This window comes from Gasterosteus aculeatus, chromosome 2, assembly GCF_964276395.1.
Source record: "Gasterosteus aculeatus chromosome 2, fGasAcu3.hap1.1, whole genome shotgun sequence".
NCBI lineage: Eukaryota > Metazoa > Chordata > Actinopteri > Perciformes > Gasterosteidae > Gasterosteus > Gasterosteus aculeatus.
Window position 1 is genome coordinate 22,261,599 of NC_135689.1, and position 9,896 is coordinate 22,271,494.

The 9,896-nt window shown below is 44.5% G+C and overlaps 41 non-coding genes and 1 pseudogene across 41 annotated transcripts; all 42 read left to right on the top strand.

Annotated features, from left to right (window-relative positions):
- The first annotated feature begins 29 nt into the window (after nucleotides 1-29).
- On the top strand, nucleotides 30-148 carry LOC144399668 (5S ribosomal RNA). Its single transcript, XR_013461814.1, has one exon. It is a non-coding gene; the product is annotated as a 5S ribosomal RNA (ribosomal RNA).
- A 117-nt stretch (nucleotides 149-265) lies between these two features.
- Nucleotides 266-384, top strand: LOC144396040 (5S ribosomal RNA). The gene has a single exon (XR_013458186.1). It is a non-coding gene; the product is annotated as a 5S ribosomal RNA (ribosomal RNA).
- Nucleotides 385-500: 116 nt separating this feature from the next.
- Nucleotides 501-619, top strand: LOC144393359 (5S ribosomal RNA). Its single transcript, XR_013456211.1, has one exon. It is a non-coding gene; the product is annotated as a 5S ribosomal RNA (ribosomal RNA).
- A 117-nt stretch (nucleotides 620-736) lies between these two features.
- Nucleotides 737-855, top strand: LOC144396041 (5S ribosomal RNA). The gene has a single exon (XR_013458187.1). It is a non-coding gene; the product is annotated as a 5S ribosomal RNA (ribosomal RNA).
- A 116-nt stretch (nucleotides 856-971) lies between these two features.
- LOC144397180 (5S ribosomal RNA) lies at nucleotides 972-1,090 on the top strand. The gene has a single exon (XR_013459325.1). It is a non-coding gene; the product is annotated as a 5S ribosomal RNA (ribosomal RNA).
- Nucleotides 1,091-1,207: 117 nt separating this feature from the next.
- On the top strand, nucleotides 1,208-1,326 carry LOC144401596 (5S ribosomal RNA). The gene has a single exon (XR_013463531.1). It is a non-coding gene; the product is annotated as a 5S ribosomal RNA (ribosomal RNA).
- Nucleotides 1,327-1,443: 117 nt separating this feature from the next.
- Nucleotides 1,444-1,562, top strand: LOC144400864 (5S ribosomal RNA). The gene has a single exon (XR_013462799.1). It is a non-coding gene; the product is annotated as a 5S ribosomal RNA (ribosomal RNA).
- Nucleotides 1,563-1,679: 117 nt separating this feature from the next.
- Nucleotides 1,680-1,798, top strand: LOC144396043 (5S ribosomal RNA). Its single transcript, XR_013458189.1, has one exon. It is a non-coding gene; the product is annotated as a 5S ribosomal RNA (ribosomal RNA).
- Nucleotides 1,799-1,914: 116 nt separating this feature from the next.
- On the top strand, nucleotides 1,915-2,033 carry LOC144397181 (5S ribosomal RNA). Its single transcript, XR_013459326.1, has one exon. It is a non-coding gene; the product is annotated as a 5S ribosomal RNA (ribosomal RNA).
- Nucleotides 2,034-2,150: 117 nt separating this feature from the next.
- LOC144396044 (5S ribosomal RNA) lies at nucleotides 2,151-2,269 on the top strand. Its single transcript, XR_013458190.1, has one exon. It is a non-coding gene; the product is annotated as a 5S ribosomal RNA (ribosomal RNA).
- A 116-nt stretch (nucleotides 2,270-2,385) lies between these two features.
- LOC144393480 (5S ribosomal RNA) lies at nucleotides 2,386-2,504 on the top strand. Its single transcript, XR_013456325.1, has one exon. It is a non-coding gene; the product is annotated as a 5S ribosomal RNA (ribosomal RNA).
- Nucleotides 2,505-2,621: 117 nt separating this feature from the next.
- LOC144400865 (5S ribosomal RNA) lies at nucleotides 2,622-2,740 on the top strand. Its single transcript, XR_013462800.1, has one exon. It is a non-coding gene; the product is annotated as a 5S ribosomal RNA (ribosomal RNA).
- A 117-nt stretch (nucleotides 2,741-2,857) lies between these two features.
- LOC144397969 (5S ribosomal RNA) lies at nucleotides 2,858-2,976 on the top strand. Its single transcript, XR_013460116.1, has one exon. It is a non-coding gene; the product is annotated as a 5S ribosomal RNA (ribosomal RNA).
- A 116-nt stretch (nucleotides 2,977-3,092) lies between these two features.
- Nucleotides 3,093-3,211, top strand: LOC144393601 (5S ribosomal RNA). Its single transcript, XR_013456446.1, has one exon. It is a non-coding gene; the product is annotated as a 5S ribosomal RNA (ribosomal RNA).
- A 117-nt stretch (nucleotides 3,212-3,328) lies between these two features.
- Nucleotides 3,329-3,447, top strand: LOC144400866 (5S ribosomal RNA). Its single transcript, XR_013462801.1, has one exon. It is a non-coding gene; the product is annotated as a 5S ribosomal RNA (ribosomal RNA).
- A 117-nt stretch (nucleotides 3,448-3,564) lies between these two features.
- On the top strand, nucleotides 3,565-3,683 carry LOC144396045 (5S ribosomal RNA). Its single transcript, XR_013458191.1, has one exon. It is a non-coding gene; the product is annotated as a 5S ribosomal RNA (ribosomal RNA).
- Nucleotides 3,684-3,799: 116 nt separating this feature from the next.
- On the top strand, nucleotides 3,800-3,918 carry LOC144397182 (5S ribosomal RNA). The gene has a single exon (XR_013459327.1). It is a non-coding gene; the product is annotated as a 5S ribosomal RNA (ribosomal RNA).
- Nucleotides 3,919-4,035: 117 nt separating this feature from the next.
- Nucleotides 4,036-4,154, top strand: LOC144396046 (5S ribosomal RNA). Its single transcript, XR_013458192.1, has one exon. It is a non-coding gene; the product is annotated as a 5S ribosomal RNA (ribosomal RNA).
- Nucleotides 4,155-4,270: 116 nt separating this feature from the next.
- LOC144393722 (5S ribosomal RNA) lies at nucleotides 4,271-4,389 on the top strand. Its single transcript, XR_013456567.1, has one exon. It is a non-coding gene; the product is annotated as a 5S ribosomal RNA (ribosomal RNA).
- Nucleotides 4,390-4,506: 117 nt separating this feature from the next.
- On the top strand, nucleotides 4,507-4,625 carry LOC144400867 (5S ribosomal RNA). The gene has a single exon (XR_013462802.1). It is a non-coding gene; the product is annotated as a 5S ribosomal RNA (ribosomal RNA).
- Nucleotides 4,626-4,742: 117 nt separating this feature from the next.
- Nucleotides 4,743-4,861, top strand: LOC144397970 (5S ribosomal RNA). Its single transcript, XR_013460117.1, has one exon. It is a non-coding gene; the product is annotated as a 5S ribosomal RNA (ribosomal RNA).
- A 116-nt stretch (nucleotides 4,862-4,977) lies between these two features.
- LOC144396047 (5S ribosomal RNA) lies at nucleotides 4,978-5,096 on the top strand. Its single transcript, XR_013458193.1, has one exon. It is a non-coding gene; the product is annotated as a 5S ribosomal RNA (ribosomal RNA).
- Nucleotides 5,097-5,212: 116 nt separating this feature from the next.
- On the top strand, nucleotides 5,213-5,331 carry LOC144389755 (5S ribosomal RNA). Its single transcript, XR_013453907.1, has one exon. It is a non-coding gene; the product is annotated as a 5S ribosomal RNA (ribosomal RNA).
- A 116-nt stretch (nucleotides 5,332-5,447) lies between these two features.
- LOC144391585 (5S ribosomal RNA) lies at nucleotides 5,448-5,566 on the top strand. The gene has a single exon (XR_013455307.1). It is a non-coding gene; the product is annotated as a 5S ribosomal RNA (ribosomal RNA).
- A 116-nt stretch (nucleotides 5,567-5,682) lies between these two features.
- On the top strand, nucleotides 5,683-5,801 carry LOC144393843 (5S ribosomal RNA). The gene has a single exon (XR_013456687.1). It is a non-coding gene; the product is annotated as a 5S ribosomal RNA (ribosomal RNA).
- A 117-nt stretch (nucleotides 5,802-5,918) lies between these two features.
- LOC144396049 (5S ribosomal RNA) lies at nucleotides 5,919-6,037 on the top strand. Its single transcript, XR_013458195.1, has one exon. It is a non-coding gene; the product is annotated as a 5S ribosomal RNA (ribosomal RNA).
- A 116-nt stretch (nucleotides 6,038-6,153) lies between these two features.
- On the top strand, nucleotides 6,154-6,272 carry LOC144399043 (5S ribosomal RNA). The gene has a single exon (XR_013461188.1). It is a non-coding gene; the product is annotated as a 5S ribosomal RNA (ribosomal RNA).
- A 116-nt stretch (nucleotides 6,273-6,388) lies between these two features.
- LOC144401597 (5S ribosomal RNA) lies at nucleotides 6,389-6,507 on the top strand. Its single transcript, XR_013463532.1, has one exon. It is a non-coding gene; the product is annotated as a 5S ribosomal RNA (ribosomal RNA).
- Nucleotides 6,508-6,624: 117 nt separating this feature from the next.
- Nucleotides 6,625-6,743, top strand: LOC144391596 (5S ribosomal RNA). The gene has a single exon (XR_013455308.1). It is a non-coding gene; the product is annotated as a 5S ribosomal RNA (ribosomal RNA).
- A 116-nt stretch (nucleotides 6,744-6,859) lies between these two features.
- Nucleotides 6,860-6,978, top strand: LOC144393964 (5S ribosomal RNA). The gene has a single exon (XR_013456806.1). It is a non-coding gene; the product is annotated as a 5S ribosomal RNA (ribosomal RNA).
- Nucleotides 6,979-7,095: 117 nt separating this feature from the next.
- LOC144396050 (5S ribosomal RNA) lies at nucleotides 7,096-7,214 on the top strand. The gene has a single exon (XR_013458196.1). It is a non-coding gene; the product is annotated as a 5S ribosomal RNA (ribosomal RNA).
- Nucleotides 7,215-7,330: 116 nt separating this feature from the next.
- On the top strand, nucleotides 7,331-7,449 carry LOC144389756 (5S ribosomal RNA). The gene has a single exon (XR_013453908.1). It is a non-coding gene; the product is annotated as a 5S ribosomal RNA (ribosomal RNA).
- Nucleotides 7,450-7,565: 116 nt separating this feature from the next.
- On the top strand, nucleotides 7,566-7,684 carry LOC144401598 (5S ribosomal RNA). Its single transcript, XR_013463533.1, has one exon. It is a non-coding gene; the product is annotated as a 5S ribosomal RNA (ribosomal RNA).
- A 117-nt stretch (nucleotides 7,685-7,801) lies between these two features.
- On the top strand, nucleotides 7,802-7,920 carry LOC144396051 (5S ribosomal RNA). Its single transcript, XR_013458197.1, has one exon. It is a non-coding gene; the product is annotated as a 5S ribosomal RNA (ribosomal RNA).
- A 116-nt stretch (nucleotides 7,921-8,036) lies between these two features.
- LOC144396052 (5S ribosomal RNA) lies at nucleotides 8,037-8,155 on the top strand. The gene has a single exon (XR_013458198.1). It is a non-coding gene; the product is annotated as a 5S ribosomal RNA (ribosomal RNA).
- Nucleotides 8,156-8,271: 116 nt separating this feature from the next.
- LOC144399268 (5S ribosomal RNA) lies at nucleotides 8,272-8,390 on the top strand. The gene has a single exon (XR_013461413.1). It is a non-coding gene; the product is annotated as a 5S ribosomal RNA (ribosomal RNA).
- Nucleotides 8,391-8,507: 117 nt separating this feature from the next.
- LOC144398949 (5S ribosomal RNA) lies at nucleotides 8,508-8,626 on the top strand. The gene has a single exon (XR_013461096.1). It is a non-coding gene; the product is annotated as a 5S ribosomal RNA (ribosomal RNA).
- Nucleotides 8,627-8,742: 116 nt separating this feature from the next.
- Nucleotides 8,743-8,861, top strand: LOC144401599 (5S ribosomal RNA). Its single transcript, XR_013463534.1, has one exon. It is a non-coding gene; the product is annotated as a 5S ribosomal RNA (ribosomal RNA).
- A 117-nt stretch (nucleotides 8,862-8,978) lies between these two features.
- LOC144399805 (5S ribosomal RNA) lies at nucleotides 8,979-9,097 on the top strand (annotated as a pseudogene).
- Nucleotides 9,098-9,214: 117 nt separating this feature from the next.
- Nucleotides 9,215-9,333, top strand: LOC144396053 (5S ribosomal RNA). Its single transcript, XR_013458199.1, has one exon. It is a non-coding gene; the product is annotated as a 5S ribosomal RNA (ribosomal RNA).
- Nucleotides 9,334-9,449: 116 nt separating this feature from the next.
- On the top strand, nucleotides 9,450-9,568 carry LOC144394073 (5S ribosomal RNA). The gene has a single exon (XR_013456882.1). It is a non-coding gene; the product is annotated as a 5S ribosomal RNA (ribosomal RNA).
- Nucleotides 9,569-9,685: 117 nt separating this feature from the next.
- LOC144396055 (5S ribosomal RNA) lies at nucleotides 9,686-9,804 on the top strand. The gene has a single exon (XR_013458201.1). It is a non-coding gene; the product is annotated as a 5S ribosomal RNA (ribosomal RNA).
- Nucleotides 9,805-9,896: the final 92 nt, after the last annotated feature.

Consider the following 9,896-nt stretch of genomic DNA (forward strand, 5'->3'; position numbering starts at 1 on the left):
TTAAAAGATTAGGAAGAGGACATACAGTTGCTTACGGCCATACCTCTCTGGCTCGGCCTGATCTCGTCTGATCTCAGAAGCTAAGCAGAGTAGGGCCTGGTTAGTACTTGGATGGAAGACCGCCTGCGAATCCCAGGTGCTGTAAGCTTTTTCATTTCGATCTGTAAAAGACACAGAGAAGGCCTTAGAAAGTGACTCCTTTTTCATTATCAAAACTCCAAAACCTTTGACACATTTTAAAAGATTAGGTAGAGGACATTCAGTTGCTTACGGCCATACCTCTCTGGCTCCGCCTGATCTCGTCTGATCTCAGAAGCTAAGCAGAGTAGGGCCTGGTTAGTACTTGGATGGAAGACCGCCTGGGAATCCCAGGTGCTGTAAGCTTTTTCATTTCGATCTGTAAAAGACACAGAGAAGGCCTTAGAAAGTGACTCCATTTCATTGTCAAAACTACAAAACCTTTGACACATTTTAAAAGATTAGGAAGAGGACATACAGTTGCTTACGGCCATACCTCTCTGGCTCCGCCTGATCTCGTCAGATCTCAGAAGCTAAGCAGAGTAGGGCCTGGTTAGTACTTGGATGGAAGACCGCCTGGGAATCCCAGGTGCCGTAAGCTTTTTCATTTCTCTCTCTGGAAGAAATCGAGAAGGCATTAGAAAGTGACTCCTTTTTCATTATCAAAACTCCAAAACCTTTGACACATTTTAAAAGATTAGGAAGAGGACATACAGTTGCTTACGGCCATACCTCTCTGGCTCCGCCTGATCTCGTCTGATCTCAGAAGCTAAGCAGAGTAGGGCCTGGTTAGTACTTGGATGGAAGACCGCCTGGGAATCCCAGGTGCTGTAAGCTTTTTCATTTCGATCTGTAAAAGACACAGAGAAGGCCTTAGAAAGTGACTCCATTTCATTGTCAAAACTACAAAACCTTTGACACATTTTAAAAGATTAGGAAGAGGACATACAGTTGCTTACGGCCATACCTCTCTTGCTCCGCCTGATCTCGTCTGATCTCAGAAGCTAAGCAGAGTAGGGCCTGGTTAGTACTTGGATGGAAGACCGCCTGGGAATCCCAGGTGCCGTAAGCTTTTTCATTTCTCTCTCTGGAAGAAATCGACAAGGCATTAGAAAGTGACTCCTTTTTCATTATCAAAACTCCAAAACCTTTGACACATTTTAAAAGATTAGGAAGAGGACATACAGTTGCTTACGGCCATACCTCTCTGGCTCCGCCTGATCTCGTCTGATCTCAGAAGCTAAGCAGAGTAGGGCCTGGTTAGTACTTGGATGGAAGACCGCCTGGGAATCCCAGGTGCCGTAAGCTTTTTCATTTCTCTCTCTGGAAGAAATCGAGAAGGCATTAGAAAGTGACTCCTTTTTCATTATCTAAACTCCAAAACCTTTGACACATTTTAAAATATTAGGAAGAGGACATACAGTTGCTTACGGCCATACCTCTCTGGCTTCGCCTGATCTCGTCTGATCTCAGAAGCTAAGCAGAGTAGGGCCTGGTTAGTACTTGGATGGAAGACCGCCTGGGAATCCCAGGTGCCGTAAGCTTTTTCATTTCTCTCTCTGGAAGAAATCGAGAAGGCATTAGAAAGTGACTCCTTTTTCATTATCAAAACTCCAAAACCTTTGACACATTTTAAAAGATTAGGAAGAGGACATACAGTTGCTTACGGCCATACCTCTCTGGCTCCGCCTGATCTCGTCTGATCTCAGAAGCTAAGCAGAGTAGGGCCTGGTTAGTACTTGGATGGAAGACCGCCTGGGAATCCCAGGTGCTGTAAGCTTTTTCATTTCGATCTGTAAAAGACACAGAGAAGGCCTTAGAAAGTGACTCCATTTCATTGTCAAAACTACAAAACCTTTGACACATTTTAAAAGATTAGGAAGAGGACATACAGTTGCTTACGGCCATACCTCTCTTGCTCCGCCTGATCTCGTCTGATCTCAGAAGCTAAGCAGAGTAGGGCCTGGTTAGTACTTGGATGGAAGACCGCCTGGGAATCCCAGGTGCCGTAAGCTTTTTCATTTCTCTCTCTGGAAGAAATCGACAAGGCATTAGAAAGTGACTCCTTTTTCATTATCAAAACTCCAAAACCTTTGACACATTTTAAAAGATTAGGAAGAGGACATACAGTTGCTTACGGCCATACCTCTCTGGCTCCGCCTGATCTCGTCTGATCTCAGAAGCTAAGCAGAGTAGGGCCTGGTTAGTACTTGGATGGAAGACCGCCTGGGAATCCCAGGTGCTGTAAGCTTTTTCATTTCGATCTGTAAAAGACACAGAGAAGGCCTTAGAAAGTGACTCCATTTCATTGTCAAAACTACAAAACCTTTGACACATTTTAAAAGATTAGGAAGAGGACATACAGTTGCTTACGGCCATACCTCTCTGGCTCCGCCTGATCTCGTCAGATCTCAGAAGCTAAGCAGAGTAGGGCCTGGTTAGTACTTGGATGGAAGACCGCCTGGGAATCCCAGGTGCCGTAAGCTTTTTCATTTCTCTCTCTGGAAGAAATCGAGAAGGCATTAGAAAGTGACTCCTTTTTCATTATCTAAACTCCAAAACCTTTGACACATTTTAAAATATTAGGAAGAGGACATACAGTTGCTTACGGCCATACCTCTCTGGCTTCGCCTGATCTCGTCTGATCTCAGAAGCTAAGCAGAGTAGGGCCTGGTTAGTACTTGGATGGAAGACCGCCTGGGAATCCCAGGTGCCGTAAGCTTTTTCATTTCTCTCTCTGGAAGAAATCGAGAAGGCATTAGAAAGTGACTCCTTTTTCATTATCAAAACTCCAAAACCTTAGACACATTTTAAAAGATTAGGAAGAGGACATACAGTTGCTTACGGCCATACCTCTCTGGCTCTGCCTGATCTCGTCTGATCTCAGAAGCTAAGCAGAGTAGGGCCTGGTTAGTACTTGGATGGAAGACCGCCTGGGAATCCCAGGTGCTGTAAGCTTTTTCATTTCGATCTGTAAAAGACACAGAGAAGGCCTTAGAAAGTGACTCCATTTCATTGTCAAAACTACAAAACCTTTGACACATTTTAAAAGATTAGGAAGAGGACATACAGTGGCTTACGGCCATACCTCTCTGGCTCCGCCTGATCTCGTCAGATCTCAGAAGCTAAGCAGAGTAGGGCCTGGTTAGTACTTGGATGGAAGACCGCCTGGGAATCCCAGGTGCCGTAAGCTTTTTCATTTCTCTCTCTGGAAGAAATCGAGAAGGCATTAGAAAGTGACTCCTTTTTCATTATCTAAACTCCAAAACCTTTGACACATTTTAAAATATTAGGAAGAGGACATACAGTTGCTTACGGCCATACCTCTCTGGCTTCGCCTGATCTCGTCTGATCTCAGAAGCTAAGCAGAGTAGGGCCTGGTTAGTACTTGGATGGAAGACCGCCTGGGAATCCCAGGTGCCGTAAGCTTTTTCATTTCTCTCTCTGGAAGAAATCGAGAAGGCATTAGAAAGTGACTCCTTTTTCATTATCAAAACTCCAAAACCTTTGACACATTTTAAAAGATTAGGAAGAGGACATACAGTTGCTTACGGCCATACCTCTCTGGCTCCGCCTGATCTCGTCTGATCTCAGAAGCTAAGCAGAGTAGGGCCTGGTTAGTACTTGGATGGAAGACCGCCTGGGAATCCCAGGTGCTGTAAGCTTTTTCATTTCGATCTGTAAAAGACACAGAGAAGGCCTTAGAAAGTGACTCCATTTCATTGTCAAAACTACAAAACCTTTGACACATTTTAAAAGATTAGGAAGAGGACATACAGTTGCTTACGGCCATACCTCTCTTGCTCCGCCTGATCTCGTCTGATCTCAGAAGCTAAGCAGAGTAGGGCCTGGTTAGTACTTGGATGGAAGACCGCCTGGGAATCCCAGGTGCCGTAAGCTTTTTCATTTCTCTCTCTGGAAGAAATCGACAAGGCATTAGAAAGTGACTCCTTTTTCATTATCAAAACTCCAAAACCTTTGACACATTTTAAAAGATTAGGAAGAGGACATACAGTTGCTTACGGCCATACCTCTCTGGCTCCGCCTGATCTCGTCTGATCTCAGAAGCTAAGCAGAGTAGGGCCTGGTTAGTACTTGGATGGAAGACCGCCTGGGAATCCCAGGTGCTGTAAGCTTTTTCATTTCGATCTGTAAAAGACACAGAGAAGGCCTTAGAAAGTGACTCCATTTCATTGTCAAAACTACAAAACCTTTGACACATTTTAAAAGATTAGGAAGAGGACATACAGTTGCTTACGGCCATACCTCTCTGGCTCCGCCTGATCTCGTCAGATCTCAGAAGCTAAGCAGAGTAGGGCCTGGTTAGTACTTGGATGGAAGACCGCCTGGGAATCCCAGGTGCCGTAAGCTTTTTCATTTCTCTCTCTGGAAGAAATCGAGAAGGCATTAGAAAGTGACTCCTTTTTCATTATCTAAACTCCAAAACCTTTGACACATTTTAAAATATTAGGAAGAGGACATACAGTTGCTTACGGCCATACCTCTCTGGCTTCGCCTGATCTCGTCTGATCTCAGAAGCTAAGCAGAGTAGGGCCTGGTTAGTACTTGGATGGAAGACCGCCTGGGAATCCCAGGTGCCGTAAGCTTTTTCATTTCTCTCTCTGGAAGAAATCGAGAAGGCATTAGAAAGTGACTCCTTTTTCATTATCAAAACTCCAAAACCTTAGACACATTTTAAAAGATTAGGAAGAGGACATACAGTTGCTTACGGCCATACCTCTCTGGCTCTGCCTGATCTCGTCTGATCTCAGAAGCTAAGCAGAGTAGGGCCTGGTTAGTACTTGGATGGAAGACCGCCTGGGAATCCCAGGTGCTGTAAGCTTTTTCATTTCGATCTGTAAAAGACACAGAGAAGGCCTTAGAAAGTGACTCCATTTCTTTGTCAAAACTACAAAACCTTTGACACATTTTAAAAGATTAGGAAGAGGACATACAGTTGCTTACGGCCATACCTCTCTGGCTCCGCCTGATCTCGTCTGATCTCAGAAGCTAAGCAGAGTAGGGCCTGGTTAGTACTTGGATGGAAGACCGCCTGGGAATCCCAGGTGCTGTAAGCTTTTTCATTTCGATCTGTAAAAGACACAGAGAAGGCCTTAGAAAGTGACTCCATTTCATTGTCAAAACTACAAAACCTTTGACACATTTTAAAAGATTAGGAAGAGGACATACAGTTGCTTACGGCCATACCTCTCTGGCTCCGCCTGATCTCGTCAGATCTCAGAAGCTAAGCAGAGTAGGGCCTGGTTAGTACTTGGATGGAAGACCGCCTGGGAATCCCAGGTGCTGTAAGCTTTTTCATTTCGATCTGTAAAAGACACAGAGAAGGCCTTAGAAAGTGACTCCATTTAATTGTCAAAACTACAAAACCTTTGACACATTTTAAAAGATTAGGTAGAGGACATACAGTTGCTTACGGCCATACCTCTCTGGCTTCGCCTGATCTCGTCTGATCTCAGAAGCTAAGCAGAGTAGGGCCTGGTTAGTACTTGGATGGAAGACCGCCTGGGAATCCCAGGTGCTGTAAGCTTTTTCATTTCGATCTGTAAAAGACACAGAGAAGGCCTTAGAAAGTGACTCCATTTAATTGTCAAAACTACAAAACCTTTGACACATTTTAAAAGATTAGGTAGAGGACATACAGTTGCTTACGGCCATACCTCTCTGGCTCCGCCTGATCTCGTCAGATCTCAGAAGCTAAGCAGAGTAGGGCCTGGTTAGTACTTGGATGGAAGACCGCCTGGGAATCCCAGGTGCCGTAAGCTTTTTCATTTCTCTCTCTGGAAGAAATCGAGAAGGCATTAGAAAGTGACTCCTTTTTCATTATCAAAACTCCAAAACCTTTGACACATTTTAAAAGATTAGGAAGAGGACATACAGTTGCTTACGGCCATACCTCTCTGGCTCCGCCTGATCTCGTCTGATCTCAGAAGCTAAGCAGAGTAGGGCCTGGTTAGTACTTGGATGGAAGACCGCCTGGGAATCCCAGGTGCTGTAAGCTTTTTTATTTCGATCTGTAAAAGACACAAAGAAGAACTTAGAAAGTGACTCCATTTCATTGTCAAAACTACAAAACCTTTGACACATTTTAAAAGATTAGGAAGAGGACATACAGTTGCTTACGGCCATACCTCTCTGGCTCCGCCTGATCTCGTCAGATCTCAGAAGCTAAGCAGAGTAGGGCCTGGTTAGTAATTGGATGGAAGACCGCCTGGGAATCCCAGGTGCTGTAAGCTTTTTCATTTCGATCTGTAAAAGACACAGAGAAGGCCTTAGAAAGTGACTCCATTTAATTGTCAAAACTACAAAACCTTTGACACATTTTAAAAGATTAGGTAGAGGACATACAGTTGCTTACGGCCATACCTCTCTGGCTCCGCCTGATCTCGTCTGATCTCAGAAGCTAAGCAGAGTAGGGCCTGGTTAGTACTTGGATGGAAGACCGCCTGGGAATCCCAGGTGCCGTAAGCTTTTTCATTTCTATCTGTAAAAGACACAGAGAAGGCCTTAGAAAGTGACTCCTTTTTCATTATCTAAACTCCAAAACCTTTGACACATTTTAAAATATTAGGAAGAGGACATACAGTTGCTTACGGCCATACCTCTCTGGCTTCGCCTGATCTCGTCTGATCTCAGAAGCTAAGCAGAGTAGGGCCTGGTTAGTACTTGGATGGAAGACCGCCTGGGAATCCCAGGTGCTGTAAGCTTTTTAATTTCGATCTGTAAAAGACACAGAGAAGGCCTTAGAAAGTGACTCCATTTAATTGTCAAAACTACAAAACCTTTGACACATTTTAAAAGATTAGGTAGAGGACATACAGTTGCTTACGGCCATACCTCTCTGGCTCCGCCTGATCTCGTCAGATCTCAGAAGCTAAGCAGAGTAGGGCCTGGTTAGTACTTGGATGGAAGACCGCCTGGGAATCCCAGGTGCCGTAAGCTTTTTCATTTCTCTCTCTGGAAGAAATCGAGAAGGCATTAGAAAGTGACTCCTTTTTCATTATCAAAACTCCAAAACCTTTGACACATTTTAAAAGATTAGGAAGAGGACATACAGTTGCTTACGGCCATACCTCTCTGGCTCCGCCTGATCTCGTCTGATCTCAGAAGCTAAGCAGAGTAGGGCCTGGTTAGTACTTGGATGGAAGACCGCCTGGGAATCCCAGGTGCTGTAAGCTTTTTTATTTCGATCTGTAAAAGACACAGAGAAGAACTTAGAAAGTGACTCCATTTCATTGTCAAAACTCCAAAACCTTTGACACATTTTAAAAGATTAGGTAGAGGACATACAGTTGCTTACGGCCATACCTCTCTGGCTCCGCCTGATCTCGTCAGATCTCAGAAGCTAAGCAGAGTAGGGCCTGGTTAGTACTTGGATGGAAGACCGCCTGGGAATCCCAGGTGCTGTAAGCTTTTTCATTTCGATCTGTAAAAGACACAGAGAAGGCCTTAGAAAGTGACTCCATTTAATTGTCAAAACTACAAAACCTTTGACACATTTTAAAAGATTAGGTAGAGGACATACAGTTGCTTACGGCCATACCTCTCTGGCTCCGCCTGATCTCGTCTGATCTCAGAAGCTAAGCAGAGTAGGGCCTGGTTAGTACTTGGATGGAAGACCGCCTGGGAATCCCAGGTGCCGTAAGCTTTTTCATTTCTCTCTCTGGAAGAAATCGAGAAGGCATTAGAAAGTGACTCCTTTTTCATTATCAAAACTCCAAAACCTTTGACACATTTTAAAAGATTAGGAAGAGGACATACAGTTGCTTACGGCCATACCTCTCTGGCTCCGCCTGATCTCGTCTGATCTCAGAAGCTAAGCAGAGTAGGGCCTGGTTAGTACTTGGATGGAAGACCGCCTGGGAATCCCAGGTGCTGTAAGCTTTTTCATTTCGATCTGTAAAAGACACAGAGAAGGCCTTAGAAAGTGACTCCATTTCATTGTCAAAACTCCCAAACCTTTGACACATTTTAAAAGATTAGGAAGAGGACACACAGTTGCTTACGGCCATACCTCTCTGGCTCCGCCTGATCTCGTCTGATCTCAGAAGCTAAGCAGAGTAGGGCCTGGTTAGTACTTGGATGGAAGACCGCCTGGGAATCCCAGGTGCTGTAAGCTTTTTCATTTCGATCTGTAAAAGACACAGAGAAGGCCTTAGAAAGTGACTCCATTTCATTGTCAAAACTACAAAACCTTTGGAACATTTTAAAAGATTAGGAAGAGGACATACAGTTGCTTACGGCCATACCTCTCTGGCTCCGCCTGATCTCGTCAGATCTAAGAAGCTAAGCAGAGTAGGGCCTGGTTAGTACTTGGATGGAAGACCGCCTGGGAATCCCAGGTGCCGTAAGCTTTTTCATTTCTCTCTCTGGAAGAAATCGAGAAGGCATTAGAAAGTGACTCCTTTTTCATTATCTAAACTCCAAAACCTTTGACACATTTTAAAATATTAGGAAGAGGACATACAGTTGCTTACGGCCATACCTCTCTGGCTTCGCCTGATCTCGTCTGATCTCAGAAGCTAAGCAGAGAAGGGCCTGGTTAGTACTTGGATGGAAGGCCGCCTGGGAATCCCAGGTGCTGTAAGCTTTTTCATTTCGATCTGTAAAAGACACAGAGAAGGCCTTAGAAAGTGACTCCATTTCATTGTCAAAACTACAAAACCTTTGACACATTTTAAAAGATTAGGTAGAGGACATACAGTTGCTTACGGCCATACCTCTCTGGCTCCGCCTGATCTCGTCTGATCTCAGAAGCTAAGCAGAGTAGGGCCTGGTTAGTACTTGGATGGAAGACCGCCTGGGAATCCCAGGTGCCGTAAGCTTTTTCATTTCTCTCTCTGGAAGAAATCGAGAAGGCATTAGAAAGTGACTCCTTTTTCATTATCAAAACTCCAAAACCTTTGACACATTTTAAAAGATTAGGAAGAGGACATACAGTTGCTTACGGCCATACCTCTCTGGCTCGGCCTGATCTCGTCTGATCTCAGAAGCTAAGCAGAGTAGGGCCTGGTTAGTACTTGGATGAAAGACCGCCTGCGAATCCCAGGTGCTGTAAGCTTTTTCATTTCGATCTGTAAAAGACACAGAGAAGGCCTTAGAAAGTGACTCCTTTTTCATTATCAAAACTCCAAAACCTTTGACACATTTTAAAAGATTAGGTAGAGGACATACAGTTGCTTACGGCCATACCTCTCTGGCTCCGCCTGATCTCGTCTGATCTCAGAAGCTAAGCAGAGTAGGGCCTGGTTAGTACTTGGATGGAAGACCGCCTGGGAATCCCAGGTGCTGTAAGCTTTTTCATTTCGATCTGTAAAAGACACAGAGAAGGCCTTAGAAAGTGACTCCATTTCATTGTCAAAACTACAAAACCTTTGACACATTTTAAAAGATTAGGAAGAGGACATACAGTTGCTTACGGCCATACCTCTCTGGCTCCGCCTGATCTCGTCAGATCTCAGAAGCTAAGCAGAGTAGGGCCTGGTTAGTACTTGGATGGAAGACCGCCTGGGAATCCCAGGTGCCGTAAGCTTTTTCATTTCTCTCTCTGGAAGAAATCGAGAAGGCATTAGAAAGTGACTCCTTTTTCATTATCAAAACTCCAAAACCTTTGACACATTTTAAAAGATTAGGAAGAGGACATACAGTTGCTTACGGCCATACCTCTCTGGCTCCGCCTGATCTCGTCTGATCTCAGAAGCTAAGCAGAGTAGGGCCTGGTTAGTACTTGGATGGAAGACCGCCTGGGAATCCCAGGTGCTGTAAGCTTTTTCATTTCGATCTGTAAAAGACACAGAGAAGGCCTTAGAAAGTGACTCCATTTCATTGTCAAAACTACAAAACCTTTGACACATTTTAAA